Below are 15,636 nucleotides of genomic sequence, written 5' to 3'. Positions count from 1 at the left end.
CGCACGAGCCAAATTCAAAATCCAAACTTTGGTTCAAAGTGAAACTTTAATGGAATTTTGAATGATGATTTTCTGTTTGGGTCCTTTGGTAAGTGTTTAGAGGTTATGGATAGCTTCTATATGATTTATAGAAACTATTGGAAAGGCTACTTTGGTTTGAAAGTGTTTGGTTTTGATTTTGGTAAGTTATGAGCTTAAATGAAGCTTTAATGGAGGTAAAAATGGGATTTTTGGTTAGGGGACCTTTGAGAGGATGGGGAAGGTATAGACAACTTCTAAATGATGTTTAGAAGTTGTCTAAACCGTTCATTGACACCCAGAAATTGTGGAACTCAAAATCACTATGAAAATGCAAAGATTTGAAAATGAGAATTTCAAGTGAGGTAGTGACTTGGAGAATTCTGGTGTATTTCATGCAATGGCCAATGCCTTCTATTTATAGGCAAGGATTAGGGTTTGTGGAGGGAAAAATTCAGAAGTTTGAAGCTCACATGTGATCTTGTACCATCTTGCTTCTTTGTGAAGAAATGAGAAAATTGTGTTTCCAACGGTATGGTACAAGCTCAAGCATGCTTCCATGACTTTATTCTGAGTTGTAAAGGCTTGCTTGTGATGTTTAACTTGCTTTTGGTGCAGAAGAGACATGGGAGAGACTCAAGACAAGTTGACTTAGTGCATAAAGCCTCTTTATCAAAATGGAAGTGTGATCTTTATGCCATTAATGGAATGATCACTTGGATAATGGCTTAAACACTTGGATTATAGCTCAAAAGCAAGTGTAGTAATATGATTATGGTGCTTGGAACAAGTTATATGGGATGCAAGAAAGGAATATTTGCATTTGAAATGATTTTGGTTCATAACTTTTTCATCTTCATTCTTGAATTCAAGTGTTCATGGAGCCTCCTTCATAAAATCATAACTCATTAATCAAGCCTTGGATTTTCATGCTAGTGGTCTCTTTGGAAAGCCCTTGCTACATACTTCAATTCACTTGTTGAAAGTTTCCTCAAACTCTTTTTGGATCTTGGAGAAAAAAAGCCATTAAGTTAAGAAAAAACTAGGTGAACATAAACCTTCTTAATCCAAAATATCTCAAAATAATCACTTTTAGCCAAAAGTTGCATTGTGATAAGTTGTTTGTTTTGTCAAGATCTACAACTTTGATGTTTGGATATTTTTGAGTTTGTAGGCAAAATTTGAAGTTCCCAAAATTAGGTCAAAATTCACTTAAAACCCTAATTTGTCTCTTTGTTGACCTCTTGATTCTTGATAAATTCTTTGGATTTTCTTTGATCAAATGTCTTCAATAATCATATGTTGATGATTTGGAACCTTAAAAGTCCATAGTTGACCATTTTCTTCAAAAGTCAAAGGTTGACTGGCATAGTTGACTTTTCCAAATTAACTGCAGTTTTGTGATTTTCACATGAATCAAGATCTCCTCTTCAAATGAATGACATGAATGGACTATAATGCTGATTTGGATGCCCTTGAATCATAGTTTGAGTCTTGGAGCCATGTCTTGAATAAAAGTCAACCCTCTAGTGGAATTAGGTCAAAAACCCTAATTGGAGCTTCTGATGAACTTTAAGGTGATTGATCTTGCTTTGAACCATCTTTGGACCTTGATATTGATTAAAAATTTCTTTGAATCATATAAGGATGTCGAATTCCTTTGCGGGCCTCAAAACCCTAATTTGCCCAGTCTCTTCCTGATTAGTCTCCTGTCTTGAGACACAAGCAACAAACAACAATTTTTCTGTATTTTTGTTAGAAAATGATAAATGCATGATGATTATGATGATAATGATGATTCTAATATTTAAAATATGGTGGGATCTCAGTGGTCAAAAATTGGGGTACAACAGCTGCCCCTATTTAAGTTCCTGATACTTGGTGAGGGGAAGATGGAATCTTTGTCTCAGCACCGTAGGAGGGACTTAAATACAAAAGATAGCACAATTTTGGCCCCTGAGAGCCCACATGCATGATATGAAAGCAACATATTTTTTATTTATATATGGAACAAACAAACAACATCCTTCCTATAAACTGGGAGGAAGGCAGCAAATCTACTGGGGATATGAAATGAATAGTCCCTGACGTTTAGGGAGAAATAGACTTTGGTAAACTTAGGATTTTTACAGAACAAGGTTTAATATTCCCCATAGGCTGCATTCTCATGCTGGGGAAGGAAATCAAATGGCCTTCCCTAATGAACTGTCTCGTACACTTGGGAGACTCACCATTCACAAAGGAAAGAATTAACTTTAACATGAACTGTCTCGACGCTGGAGAGACTAACCATTCATAATAACTTCAACATGAACTATCTCGACGCTGGAGAGACAAACCATTCATAATAACTTCAACATCAACTGTCCCGACGCTGGAGAGACTAACCATTCATAATAACTTCAACATGAACTGTCCCGACGCTGGAGAGACAAACCATTCATAATAACTTCACCATGAACTGTCTCGACGCTGGAGAGACTAACCATTCATTATAACTTCAATATGAACTCTGTCGATGCTGGAGAGACTAACCATTCATTATAACTTCAATATGAACTGTGTCGATGCTGGAGAGACTGAACATTCATAACATTTAGGTTCTTCAACAGACTGTCTTCATCGTCTATTGTGAATCTTCTATAGTGAATTGTCTTCTTACACCAAGAGACTAATCAATCACTTGCAAAATTAGGTTCTTCAACAAACTGTCTTCATCATCCATTGTGAAACTTCTATTGTTCCCAAACTTCTTTTCCTGAAACATGTTTCTCGCTCCGTAGAGACTGTCATCTTCTTTTAAGAAGGAAATTAGGGACACACAAGCTGCTCAAATAAAAAGGCCATAACTTTTCGCCATGTAAATTGCATTTACAACTGCGGGGGATATAAATCCAACTTTCTAGGGAACCACAAACATGTTCGTGTTTGAAAATATCAAGTCTGTTAATCATTATGTCATCTTTTAATCATTATGTCTCTAACGACACTTTATTCTTGTATCAGAACTTTGCATTTTGTTTTTCCTTTTTCTTCATAACTTATGTCTAGCTTTGTGAATTTAACTTCTATTTGAATTTGTCTACAACGGTTGGTGCATTCAGAAGTTGCTTCATTAGAACTTCTTGATCTTCAGCGTGACTATTCTTTATTTGTTTGTTCAGCTTTGCATAAGGTTCATATTCTGAGGGTACTTGAGTTAGAACTTCTTCTGAAATGAGAAACATAGAATTAGAGTACCACATTTACTTTATACAAAATTTATTTAATTGTTATCATCAAAACTTTAAGATATGATTAGAACCAAACTATGTTCTAACAATCTCCCCCTTTTTGTTGATGACAAAACATTTAAGTTCTGATCAGAAATTTTGTATACTAGAAGGACAATCTCCCCCTGAAATAAATAGTTAGAGAAAAATTTAGAAATAACTTCCCTAAGTGTATTTTTCTCTTCAATGTATTTCTTTAGAAGATTAACTTGTTTGCTAATTTAGAAGATCTATCAAAATTTCTTTCAGAATATGATTTACCTGCATACTTTAAGAAAGAAACCTTTTTGCTTACTTGTTAGAATTGTTTGAGACTTAGTCCCAATAGCTGTTATATTAGTCAGATAAAAATTCGCATTTTCTCTCCCCCTTTTTGTCATAAATCAAAAAGCGTAAAAAAATGATTGTCAAGGCTTTCTAATAAGTACTTCCCTGATTCAGATATTTATGTTCTTTAATCACAGCTTTCCATAATATTTTATGATATCCAAATATTTTAAGTAAAGTGTTTGAGGTAGTGAGTTTAAGTAATCGGTTATGATATCCAAATATTTTACGTTTTTCCCTTTTTAACAATAATCATGAAAAAAATGTAGAAACCAGGAAATATTTCATTAATGATAAGAAACAGAAGTACAAGCACCAATAAAAGACACCAAACAGAAACTTCTAATAATTAATATCAAAGTTTTCACAGGTAAAGGAAAAAGCTTCACAAGGCTCAGCAAACAGAACTTCATCGATGTTTGGAAAGTTTGTATTGCGAAGAATTTTTACTACTCTGGCAGATTCGAACAGAACAAATAAGACTCGATCATACGGAATGTAGAAGTTCTGACCACATTTGAAGGCCAAGAGAGATTCCCCGAAATGGCTGAAGATGATGGCAGGAAAATTAATAGGACGACCTTTTTCAAGGAGGTGGATGGGAAAACAATCTCTAGAATAAAAGATCTTGTGAAAGTTTCCTCGAGGAAACAATTTGAAGAGAGAGAGAGAGAGATATACGGAACAATACCCTTTTTGTAGGAGAAAGAAAAAATGGGTTGTTTAGAGCACGTCGGGAAGACTTGCTAAAATGTTAAGCATTCAGCATTTGGGTCAGAGGGACAGCCAGTGGTTGCAGCAATAGATGCTTCAGTTATGGTGAAAGGAATCCCATGAATGGTCGAAGTAATGCTTAAATTATCATTGCTGATTGAAGAATGATTCCAGAACTCTTTCATCATATTGGTGAAGATAGGACCAAGAAGGAGGCCGATATATCTCCTCCATCTTTGTTTATCAAAACAAGCAATATAATGTTCATTGCTTTGTGATTCCCAAAGGAATTTCTCTTTGATGATAATAAGAGATGTTTGGGAGGCCATGGGAGAGAGAAGAGTTTAGAGACAGACAACAAGGATTAGGTTTAGGGAAGTTCTAAGAGTTGACACTGAATGCGAATATATATTGGGATGAAAAGAGGAGGAATTAGAACGTATAACCAGATGCAATAAATACAGAGATTTGCATGCTTTGTAGAAATGATGAGAAAATATTGGAAAAATGCAAAGGATAAAGTATCATGATTAATGATATTAGGGGAAACGTAATAGATTTAAGATAACAGTTACCAATGACTCTTGCCTCAATAGCTTGTACGCGTGACCTTTCCAAAATTTGAACACGTGTTCAAATTCTAGGGTTTACAAATGTGACAAGTGTTTGATGTAGTGAACTACTAAACCAAATTAGAAAATGAACTTCAAAACCAAGTAGGTCAGATGTTTCTAAATCATTTCACTTCTAACGTCTGAAGACTTATGAATTAAAAAGTTCATTTCAGGCAAAAGAATGTTCTAAAGTCATTTCAGATATTTAACATAATTTCATTCTGGACAAAATTCCATACTAATATTTTTCGGAATATCTTCAGAAAGAGGTTTTGTGAAGATATCAACCCATTGATGGTCTGTATCAACAAAGTTAAAACTAAGTATCCCTTTCTGAATATAGTCCCTAATGAAGTGATATTTAATTTCTATATGCTTAGCTTTAGAGTGTAAAATAGGATTTTTTAAAAAACAAATAGCAGAAGTGTTATCACAAAAGATCGGAATCTTATGCTCATAGATGGGATAATCTTCTAATTGACTTTTCACCCAGAGCATCTGAGTGCTACAGCCTTAAGCAGCTACATATTTTGCTTCAACTGTTGAAAGTGCAATTGTAGCTTGCTTCTTGCTATAACAGGAGATTAGATTCTTTCCTAGAAACTGACAGCTTCTGGGAGTACTTTTTGAAGGTGGAGTAAAACACAAGAAAGGGGGGATTGAGTTGTGTTATTTATCAATTAAAATTTCCCTTTCTTAATATTCTTTTCTTTATTTAAGTATCACATCATTTGGATATGCTTTTGATGTTGTGGAAGCATGTTTGAATGGAGTTGCATAACCAATGAGATGTTCATTATTAACTTCTTTGCATCATCAGAACTTCATACTTGTCTCATTACAATTCTGAAGATTTCTGCGTTAAGGTTCTAAGTTAAAATGAAATGTGTGATCAGTGGTTTTCACACATATATTTATCGTTGTTTTTAAGTATGTTTAAGTTATGTTATTGAGTGTTTTATTTCTTTATTCGTCATTTTATGCTTTGGTTGTGTATTTTACTGTTTGCAGGCTCAAAGGAATAAATCGAGACAAATCAATGCGAAAAAGTACAAAAAGGGGAGTTTCGAAGGAAGTGAAAAATCAAGCGACATTTGGTCTGACACGACCACCCGTGTCACCTGAAACTAGCAGTGTTAGGATGAAGCGTGGCCAAGAAAATGCAAAAGATATGAAATTCACGGGGCTGACACGACTCGTGTTAGCAAGTGTGAGATCTAGAAATTTTCAGCATGTTTCTCATCGTGACAGGCGTGTAGTATTTTGATCATAACTGGAGCTTCGTAACTCGGAATGACGCGGTTCCGGTGGCAAAATTTCGCTAACGAAAAGGGCTACAACTTTCATGAAGAAAGCAAATCGAAATTCTGAAGTTAAGGACCAACACGGCCCGTGTTACCTAACACGGCCACCCGTGTTAGCAGTGCTGAGTGTGATTTTGAAAAATTAAGTTCAGGAGGCCAACACGGCCACCCGTGTTGCCTGACACGGCCAGTGTTGGCTAAAACGCTGATTTTGCTGATTTTTGTGATTTTTAATTAAGTGTTGAGCCAAGGGACATTTTGGGTACTTCCAACCAACCTAAGTGAGTCTGCACTATTTAGGAGGGTTTTGAAGATGAATTAGGGACTTTTTGGCCAAGAGAAGAAGATTGAAGATTGGAGAAAACAAGGGTTTGGGAGAGAAGAAGGTTTTCATGAACGGAAGCGATTGAAGATCAACTTTCATCTCAATTCTTGTAATGTCTCTATTTTATATTTTGTTTTCTTTGAACAATATGAGTAACTAAACCCTAATGCTACGGGGTGTCCCTGATTTGATTCTGTAATGATTTTGAATTCCTGAGTTCATCAATAGATTTGTTTTCTTATTTAATTTAATTGTACAAGGTTTTTATGCTTTCTTTGTCGGACCAACAAGATTGATTTACGGTTAACAACCAGCTGGACAGCGGTTGTTAAGGTTTTTGTACGATTAGACTATAGTAGATATCACCTAGGACTAGGGATACCCTATAGTTACCGGTTAACTCTTGATAATATAAAGGCTTGATTTCATCATAATTCTCTAAGGACTTAGGATTTAGGATGAATGTTCAAAGGTTTTCCCGCTAAGGAATTAGGGGAAAATATCCTAAAGGGCTGGTAATTAAAGGTTATGAACTTGTTGAAGAGATCTAAATCCAAGGTTATTACAGGAACAATCACACACTATACCCCTAGCATAATACTCATATTTGTCAAAAAGTCAATTTACTTTTCTGCTATTTTAATTATTGTTTAGTCACAATTTGCAAACACAACCCCATCATTAGTTTTTGTTTGATTAAACTACAATTTGAACTCAATATTACTACGCAGTCCTTGAGATCGACATTCGGGGAATTTCCCTATTATTACTACAGAGGCAAAATAGTACACTTGCTATTTTTCCGATCAAGTTTTTGGCGCCGTTGCCGGGGACTGCTAAAATATAGAGTTTTGATTTTAGTTCAATTGAAATTTTGTTGCTCGTCAACTAAAATTTTGTTTTTGTTTTTGTTTATTTGAATTTGTTTTTATTATAAAAAAAAATATAAAAAAAAAAGATTCAAATTATTTTTGCTTCATGAATTCTTCTATACTTTGCTACTAACAAATTGTCTGAGTTTTGTAGCTATGTATTGTTTTGATACATTGCCACCTGTATCTCCTGCATGTTGGTCGCCTGATTCAGGAGTAACCTTGGAAGAGGCGACTAAAATTTTTAAAGCATATAAGAGGGAGGTAAGAATCCTTATGAATGAATGTAAGGAAGCTAACTATTATCCAGATATGTTTATTTGGAGAAAGTTAGAGTTGGAAGAAGAATATGTGGAACCAGAAGAAAAATGCTTAACATCAGATGAAGAGGATGCAGTAAGAATAGAAGAATTTGAGGTAAAAAAGAAATATGGGGAAGAAGAAATAAGGAAACTTGAAGATGATCGATTTTTGGATAAAACCACAAATTTAACAATTTGTGAAGATGTGGACATCCAACAAGAGAGTATCCCCAAAAACTATTTTTACAACAAGGCAGATGAAAGACAAGAAATTGACAAAGTACTGGAAGACATTTATGCCTTGTTCAAAAAAATAAAGCTAAAGAGGATTTGGCAGCAACATCGTCAATACTTTAAGTTCATGGGATTGCTACCAAACAAAAGAAAGAAAAAAGATGATGTGTTCTTTGTGTCATATATGCCACCCTAACAAGAGGAATGGACCGTCGAGCCATGCGACGTTAAACGAAGCGCTTTGTGGGAGGCAACCCACGGTTTTAATAATTAATTTCTCTGTTTTTTTTTATTTTATTTTCAGGAAATAAAAGAGGACGTCTCTGGTGAAAGCTTTGAAGTGATCATTAGAGCCAATTACCCTCTATGAGTCACCTCTCTCAGGCTCGTTCTGAAACATTGAGGCCAATGTTTAGTTCAAGTTTGGGGGAGGCTCTTCTCTCTTCTCTTTGCATTTTATTTTTATGTTATTTCTATGTTATTGGTATGATGTGAAACCATAAAGTGAATTCTGGATTATACTGGCCGACCTTATTTAAGGATGCTCACCATGTTGTTCGAGAATGTGACAAATGTCAAAGAACAGGTAACATCTCAAAGCGAAATCAGATGCCTCAGAATGCTATGTTGGAAGTGGAACTGTTCGACTTATGGGGGATTGATTTTATGGGACCGTTCCCCCCATCCTTCGGGAAGAATTACATCTTGGTAGCAGTTGACTACGTATCAAAGTGGGTGGAAGCTGTAGCTTTACCCACCAATGATGCGAAAGTGGTGGTGACTTTTCTCAAGCACAACATCTTCTCTAGGTTTGGAGTACCCAGGGCACTAATTAGTGATGAAGGTACTCACTTCTTAAATAAACTAATGGAGAATTTGTTAAAAAAATACAATGTGAAACACAAGATCGCCACCCCGTATCATCCCCAAACAAGTGGGCAAGTCGAGGTTTCTAACAGGCAAATCAAACAAATTCTGGAAAAAACTGTTAGTGCCTCTCGCAAAGACTGGTCGACCAAGTTAGATGACGCTCTCTAGGCATACAGAACAGCGTACAAGACCCCGATAGGTATGTCTCCGTATCAATTGGTGTATGGAAAGGCATGCCACCTACCGCTTGAACTCGAACACAAAGCGTTTTGGGCCACTAAATTCCTAAACTGTGATTTTCTGAAAGCCGGTGAAGCTCGAACAACTCAACTTCACGAACTGGAAGAATTCCGCAATCAAGCATACGAGAATGCCAAAATCTACAAGGAACAAACAAAAAGATGGCATGATCAGCGGATTCAGAAAAAGGAACTGCGGGAGGGTCAATTGGTATTGCTGTTTAATTCCAGGTTGAAACTTTTCCCTGGAAAGTTAAAGTCACGATGGTCAGGACCATTCCTAATTCACAAAGTATTCCCTCATGGAGCAATAGAATTAAAAAATCAAACCAACGGGGATACATTTAAAGTGAATGGACAGCGTGTGAAGCCGTATTATCAAGGACAAGAAAGTGGTCTGATTCACAGTGTTCGTCTTACAGGATAAGATGAACGATCGTCGAGCCAAGCGACGTTAAACGAAGCGCTTCGTGGGAGGCAACCCACGGATATTTCTAACGTATTCTCTTTGTGTTATTTTATGTGTGTTTTGTTTCTTTTTAATGTTTCAGGAAAAGCTGATCCTAGTGGTGGTCACAAGGGGAGGAAAAACAAGAAAAAACTGAAGAAGAAATTTGTTGGAAAAGTGGAACCAGGGGTGCAACACGGGTGGCCGTGTTGTGGAACACGTGCCGTGTTGCCCCAGGCGAAAAATGAAAAAAAAGAAGAGAGAAAGGGTGAAAACAGTGGAGCAACACGGGTGGCCGTGTTGCGTCCACTGGGAGCAAGCTGTTTTCAGAAAAAAAAATCATCAAAATCAGTGAGGCAACACGGGTGGCCGTGTTACGCAACACGGGCCGTGTTGCCTGTGCGTGAAAAATTTTTCAAAAATTTTTATATGGGCCCATGGACCCCACCCATCCCACCTCTTTTCCATCCAATCAGCAACGAATTTCCCTCATTTACCCCTATTTTCAATTTATTTTCTTTCTCTTTCTCTCATAAACCTCCTTCTTCAACCTCTCTCTTCCACCAAAAAACCTAAACCTCCATTACAACCCTTCCATAAAGCTCCCACCTTCTTCCTCTACACCACTCTAAACCCCTATCAACCTTCACAAAAATCGTTCCACTCCTCATCCTCTCCAACCCTACGGTAGCTTTTTATCCTAATTCTTAAATTTTTCGTTTTGCAAATTTTTGTTTTTTTGTAGGTACACATAATGCCACCAAAGAAAAGAACCAACACGGGTAAGCAAGTCGCCGAGGCTGCAGGCACTCGCAAAAGGCCGGTCCGCCAATCCAACCCGCATGACATTCTCTTTGAAGACCCTAAGCATCACCAAAGATATTTGAACCATGTCAAACGGAAGCTCATTCCCACCAGGTATATCTGTGAAAACACCATGAATACTCTTGGCATTAAAACTGATATTGATAGGCTATTTCATTCTGTGGGCATGCTGGAATTTATGTATATGGAGGCACCATCCTATGAACGCCTCACTCTTGAGTTTCTAAGCACCATAGAGTTTCATTTAGAAAGAAAGTGGAACGGGGCTATTAAGTATTTCTTTGGTACTCTTAAGTTCCGCTTGTTTAACCAAACCCATGAGTTAACAGTAGAAGAATTAGGGGGTATCCTCAAATTGCCCATCTATGGACCAGGGGCTGTTCCGGATGAATTCCCCGGACAACAATTTTGGGGCGATATCACAGGATTGGAGGCGTATGTCGCCGCGAGTGCTAAGTCCTCATGGATTCAGAATCCATGTATTCGCTATGCCCAGAAAGGCCTTGCATACACTGTATTTGGCCGGGGTGATAGTCATGGCGTTGCGACCATGAGGGAACTCTTTTTCCTCTATGCAATGCTTAATCAGGATGTGCTTAATGCCGCCGCGTTCGTGGCTGATTTTCTGGGAAAGGTAGGTCGGGCCTCGTCGGGTGGAATTTCTGTGGGTGGTCTTATCACCCAAATTGCGGTTCATTTTGGGTACAAAGAATTATTGGACACTGACACTCCTATTGCAGGTAAAACTAAGATTGATATGGAGTCTCTTATTCATCAATCCATGATTACTATTTCCGATGGTGGCTATTGGTTGACAAGCAGAAGTGGATTCTTGTTTGAATTACCTGACCCGGCAAAAGCCAGCCCGTTTAATCGTGCTAACTGGCTTTACGCTAATGTCGCTCCGGAAGGAGACGACCAAGATGTTGATTTTGATGCAGGTAATCAAGGAGACGGCGACGACCCGACTCACCATCAGTTTCCACAGGAGCCCTCTCATTTTGATACTTATGGTTCAGGACCCTCTTCTATGGCTCCGAATCAATGGGAATGGGTCCAATCTGAAATTGGGCATCTGCGAACTGAGCAAACCCGGCAGGGAGAAGAGCAGACCCGTCAAGGAATAATGATCACTGATATGCACGAGATGATGCAACGCCTGATGTTGCAATTTCCACCCCCTCCTCAGTAGGTCCGGTATGTGCCTCTCATGCTTGTGCGAAAACATTGCGGACAATGTTTCGTTTAGGTGTGGGGGGAGCCTTTTATTGTTTTTCAGTATTTTCTTTTCATTTTCATTATTATTTCGTTTTTTTTGTTATGTATTGTTTTCTGTACTTTATGTTAGTTTGTGTGTGAGCTATGACATGTCAGTGCAGGATGTTGATATTGTTAGCAGGACAAGTGATGAGAACCTGAGATAGTGAACCGAATTGCACCTCACAGTGATGAAAGGAACCCCAAAGAGTTGGTACTGTTGAGCTTAATGATCGGACGCACTTTTAAGCTTTGGACCGGACGATAGACCAGTAGAACTGATGAGGCGATAAGGTTGTACCACACAAGAAGTGTTCCTGGATCCTGTAAGCATGACCAAACACGGTGAGGATTATAAAAGGCCAAATACAAAAATCATCATGAGAGTTGTCAGGTATGTCATCGTCACTTTTGGTTTGTGTAAGTATTTGTTGGAACTTCCTATGCACATGTCTACACACTGAGGCACTTGTTTGTTTTACACTTGAGCCTTTCAAGCTAACCTTTTCACGTTATCCCTTGTTCACCCCGTTTGAGCCATACATCCTTTTGTTTGTTTGATTACATGCATGAATTAACCAATAACCCAAACACTCCCTCACCCTGCTTAGATAAGAGTTGTTATGGTTGCAAGCTGTGAAATAATTTAAGTTTGGGGTCGGTACACCGAAAGCAGAAAAGTAGGTAAGTGCAAAAGAACCAAAAAAAAAAAAGAAAAAAAAGGAGAAAAAGAAATGATAAATACAAAAAGGGGCACTTACCTAGAGGAGAATTTGAACTGATAATAAAAATGCGAAGGAAAAGAGATGCTCAAAGAAATACATGAGTAGTCAGTGAAGGATCTTAAGAAACGGTGCCCGACATTGGTAATTGTGAACTCCATACTAACACAGTGAGCGAGATAATAACTCTGACTCTAAGCCAAAAGCCACTAGTTCTCCCATTTGTTTATTGATCCCACCTTGTCCCTTAGCCCCGTTACAACCGTAAAAGACCTCAAAAAGTGTGTTTCTTGTGCGTAGGAGATGAAGATAAATGTTATACAAACCTATGAGCTGACTTTGCATGCCTTGATCTTTGAGTGAAAACACTTTAACCCGAGAGTTTTGGTGAGAGTGTGAATAAGCTTACAGGTAAAGAAACATCTCATTGTGGAAGTAGGGCTGAATCGCTAAATTCAGGGAAGAAGGAATCAATTGAAAGGCCAACAAAAAGAAAGTTGCGAAAGATCTCAGCAGTACTGTGGTACGATATCTGCGGATAAATTGGGGGATCCCTGCTAGTTTCTCGAGCATCACTTGAGGACAAGCAATGAAGTAAGTTTGGGGTTGTGATCGGTCACGATTCTCACTATGTCTTTGTCACTTTCCTGATGATAATCCAGGTATTCTGCACTGTTTAATGTCATAGTATAGTCTTTTTAATCTGTTTAAGCAAGTTTGTTTGTTTTTGCAAGTTTTATCCGTTTGTTAGTTTTCGAGTTTATTTTCCCATTTTATGCGTTGGTTTGGTTGTTCAATGGTACTTCAGATCTAGGAAATTCGTTACGCGAACCTGTGCAAGAAGTGTCGGACGTAAAGAGCAAAAGAAAGAAGAAAAGAGAAGATCAGCAGTGCAACACGGGCGCCCGTGTTGAGGAACACGACCCGTGTTGCTAGGCAGTCAAGAAAGAAGAAGTGGAGAAAGCAGTGGTGCAACACGGGCACCCGTGTTGCTTAACACGACCCGTGTTGCTGTTACTGAGTGCAAGTTGTTTCTTTGATGGATCCAGAGGACCAACACGGGCACCCGTGTTGCCCAACACGACCCGTGTTGGCTGGTTACGCAGATTTTCATGTTTTTATGAGTTTCACTCAAAAAGTGATCCAGAAGGGCGTTTTGGACTTTACGACTTAAAAAGAAGGGTTTGCAATATATAGTGAGGAATTGAGAAGAGAAGGGGTATCTGGACACAACCAAAGGAATTGAATCTGAAGCAGAGCAACGTATGAGATTATTGGAGAAGAGAGATCATTCATGAGCAAGAGCAATTGAAGATCACAAATTCCCCGATTATCTGTAATGTTTAACTTTGATATTTTTGAATTTCTTTTGAACAATATGAGTAGCTAAACCCCCCAATGCTAGGGGGGTGTCCCTGATTTGGTTTGTAATGACTTGTGATATTCTGATCTGATCAACTTCATGTTTATGTTATTCAATTCAATTTTATACTGTTCTTAATGCCTTCTTTATCGGACCAATAAAGATTGTTCTGTGATTAACAAGTTGCTGGCTCGCAATTGTTAAGGTTTGTATTAAATTGAACCATAGTAGATATCACCTAGGACTAGGGATACCCTATGGTCACTATGAATTCTTGATGGAAAACAAGCTTGGTTTTATCTGTTCTCTCTAAGGACTTAGGTTTGTAGATGAAAAACCAAAGGTTTGCCCAATAAGGATTTAGGGGAAAACACTCTAAAGAGGTAGTAATTGAATACCATGAACTTGTTGAAAAGATCTCAAATAAGGATTCAGAGTTATTACAGAGCAAATTATACACCTTGCCTTGGCATTCACTCATATTAGTGAAAAAGCTTAAATTTACTTTCTCTCTTCTCTTTGCATTTTATTTTTATGTTATTTCTATGTTATTGGTATGATGTGAAACCATAAAGTGAATTCTGTCCAAATTTTGACCGAAATTTTAATTTTTGTTGAAGAAGTTTTTGTCCGAAGAGCGGTCGGGAATAGTATATAGAGATGAAGCGAGGATTGTTTGAGGACGGAAAGTGCGGAATAATGTGACAAGAGGTTTGTTTAAACACCCTTGGTTCCCTAAAAGAGATACGAGTCTAACGTGTAGATTTGCACCATAGTACTTGTCTCCTGAGAAGTACTTATCGAGTAGTTTATTGATACAGTCTGGCATAATTCAGATTCACTTGCATGATGACTGGTTGAGAAAAAAAAGAGAGATATAAAGTTGGCACCAAATGATGAAAAGGCGGTAAAAGGCAATCGGCTCGCTAAGTTGGGTAACCCTCACCCGGTTATTCAGCCCAAAGGAGATTGAACCCCAAACGTCGTCCAAAAGGACAATATATAACTGCAAAGTTTGAAAATTTCATCGGTAATAAAAAGTAGCCAATGCTGCTAGTTTGGTGCCAGGAAAAGAAAATAAGAAGCCTCGACTCGTCTCATGCAGGTGATGATTATTATAAGAAATGAGTGCCTTAATATGATTGTCCGAATGAAAGAGGAGGAAAATCGGAAAGAGACTTAAGTGCAAAGCATAGTTGGAGAGGTATCCGAAACGGGAGCTTGAGGTTTAATGTGGTAACAAAACTCGTCGCGTCATGTGAATGCCGAACCAACTGTTTCTTGATCAATACAGACGGATATCTCACGTATGAACACCGTGTGCTTTGAGGGTCATTAACTTTTGTAATGGTCGCTTGAGGTCAAGCAACGGTTTAAGTTTGGGGGAGTTTGATCAGTGGTTTTCACACATATATTTATCGTTGTTTTTAAGTATGTTTAAGTTATGTTATTGAGTGTTTTATTTCTTTATTCGTCATTTTATGCTTTGGTTGTGTATTTTACTGTTTGCAGGCTCAAAGGAATAAATCGAGACAAATCAATGCGAAAAAGTACAAAAAGGGGAGTTTCGAAGGAAGTGAAAAATCAAGCGACATTTGGTCTGACACGACCACCCGTGTCACCTGAAACTAGCAGTGTTAGGATGAAGCGTGGCCAAGAAAATGCAAAAGATATGAAATTCACGGGGCTGACACGACTCGTGTTAGCAAGTGTGAGATCTAGAAATTTTCAGCATGTTTCTCATCGTGACAGGCGTGTAGTATTTTGATCATAACTCGAGCTTCGTAACTCGGAATGACGCGGTTCCGGTGGCAAAATTTCGCTAACGAAAAGGGCTACAACTTTCATGAAGAACGCAAATCGAAATTCTGAAGTTAAGGACCAACACGACCCGTGTTACCTAACACGGCCACCCGTGTTAGCAGTGCTG

This window comes from Vicia villosa, unplaced genomic scaffold, assembly GCF_029867415.1.
Source record: "Vicia villosa cultivar HV-30 ecotype Madison, WI unplaced genomic scaffold, Vvil1.0 ctg.002359F_1_1, whole genome shotgun sequence".
Lineage (NCBI taxonomy): Eukaryota > Viridiplantae > Streptophyta > Magnoliopsida > Fabales > Fabaceae > Vicia > Vicia villosa.
Note: the sequence above shows the minus strand (reverse complement) of the source record.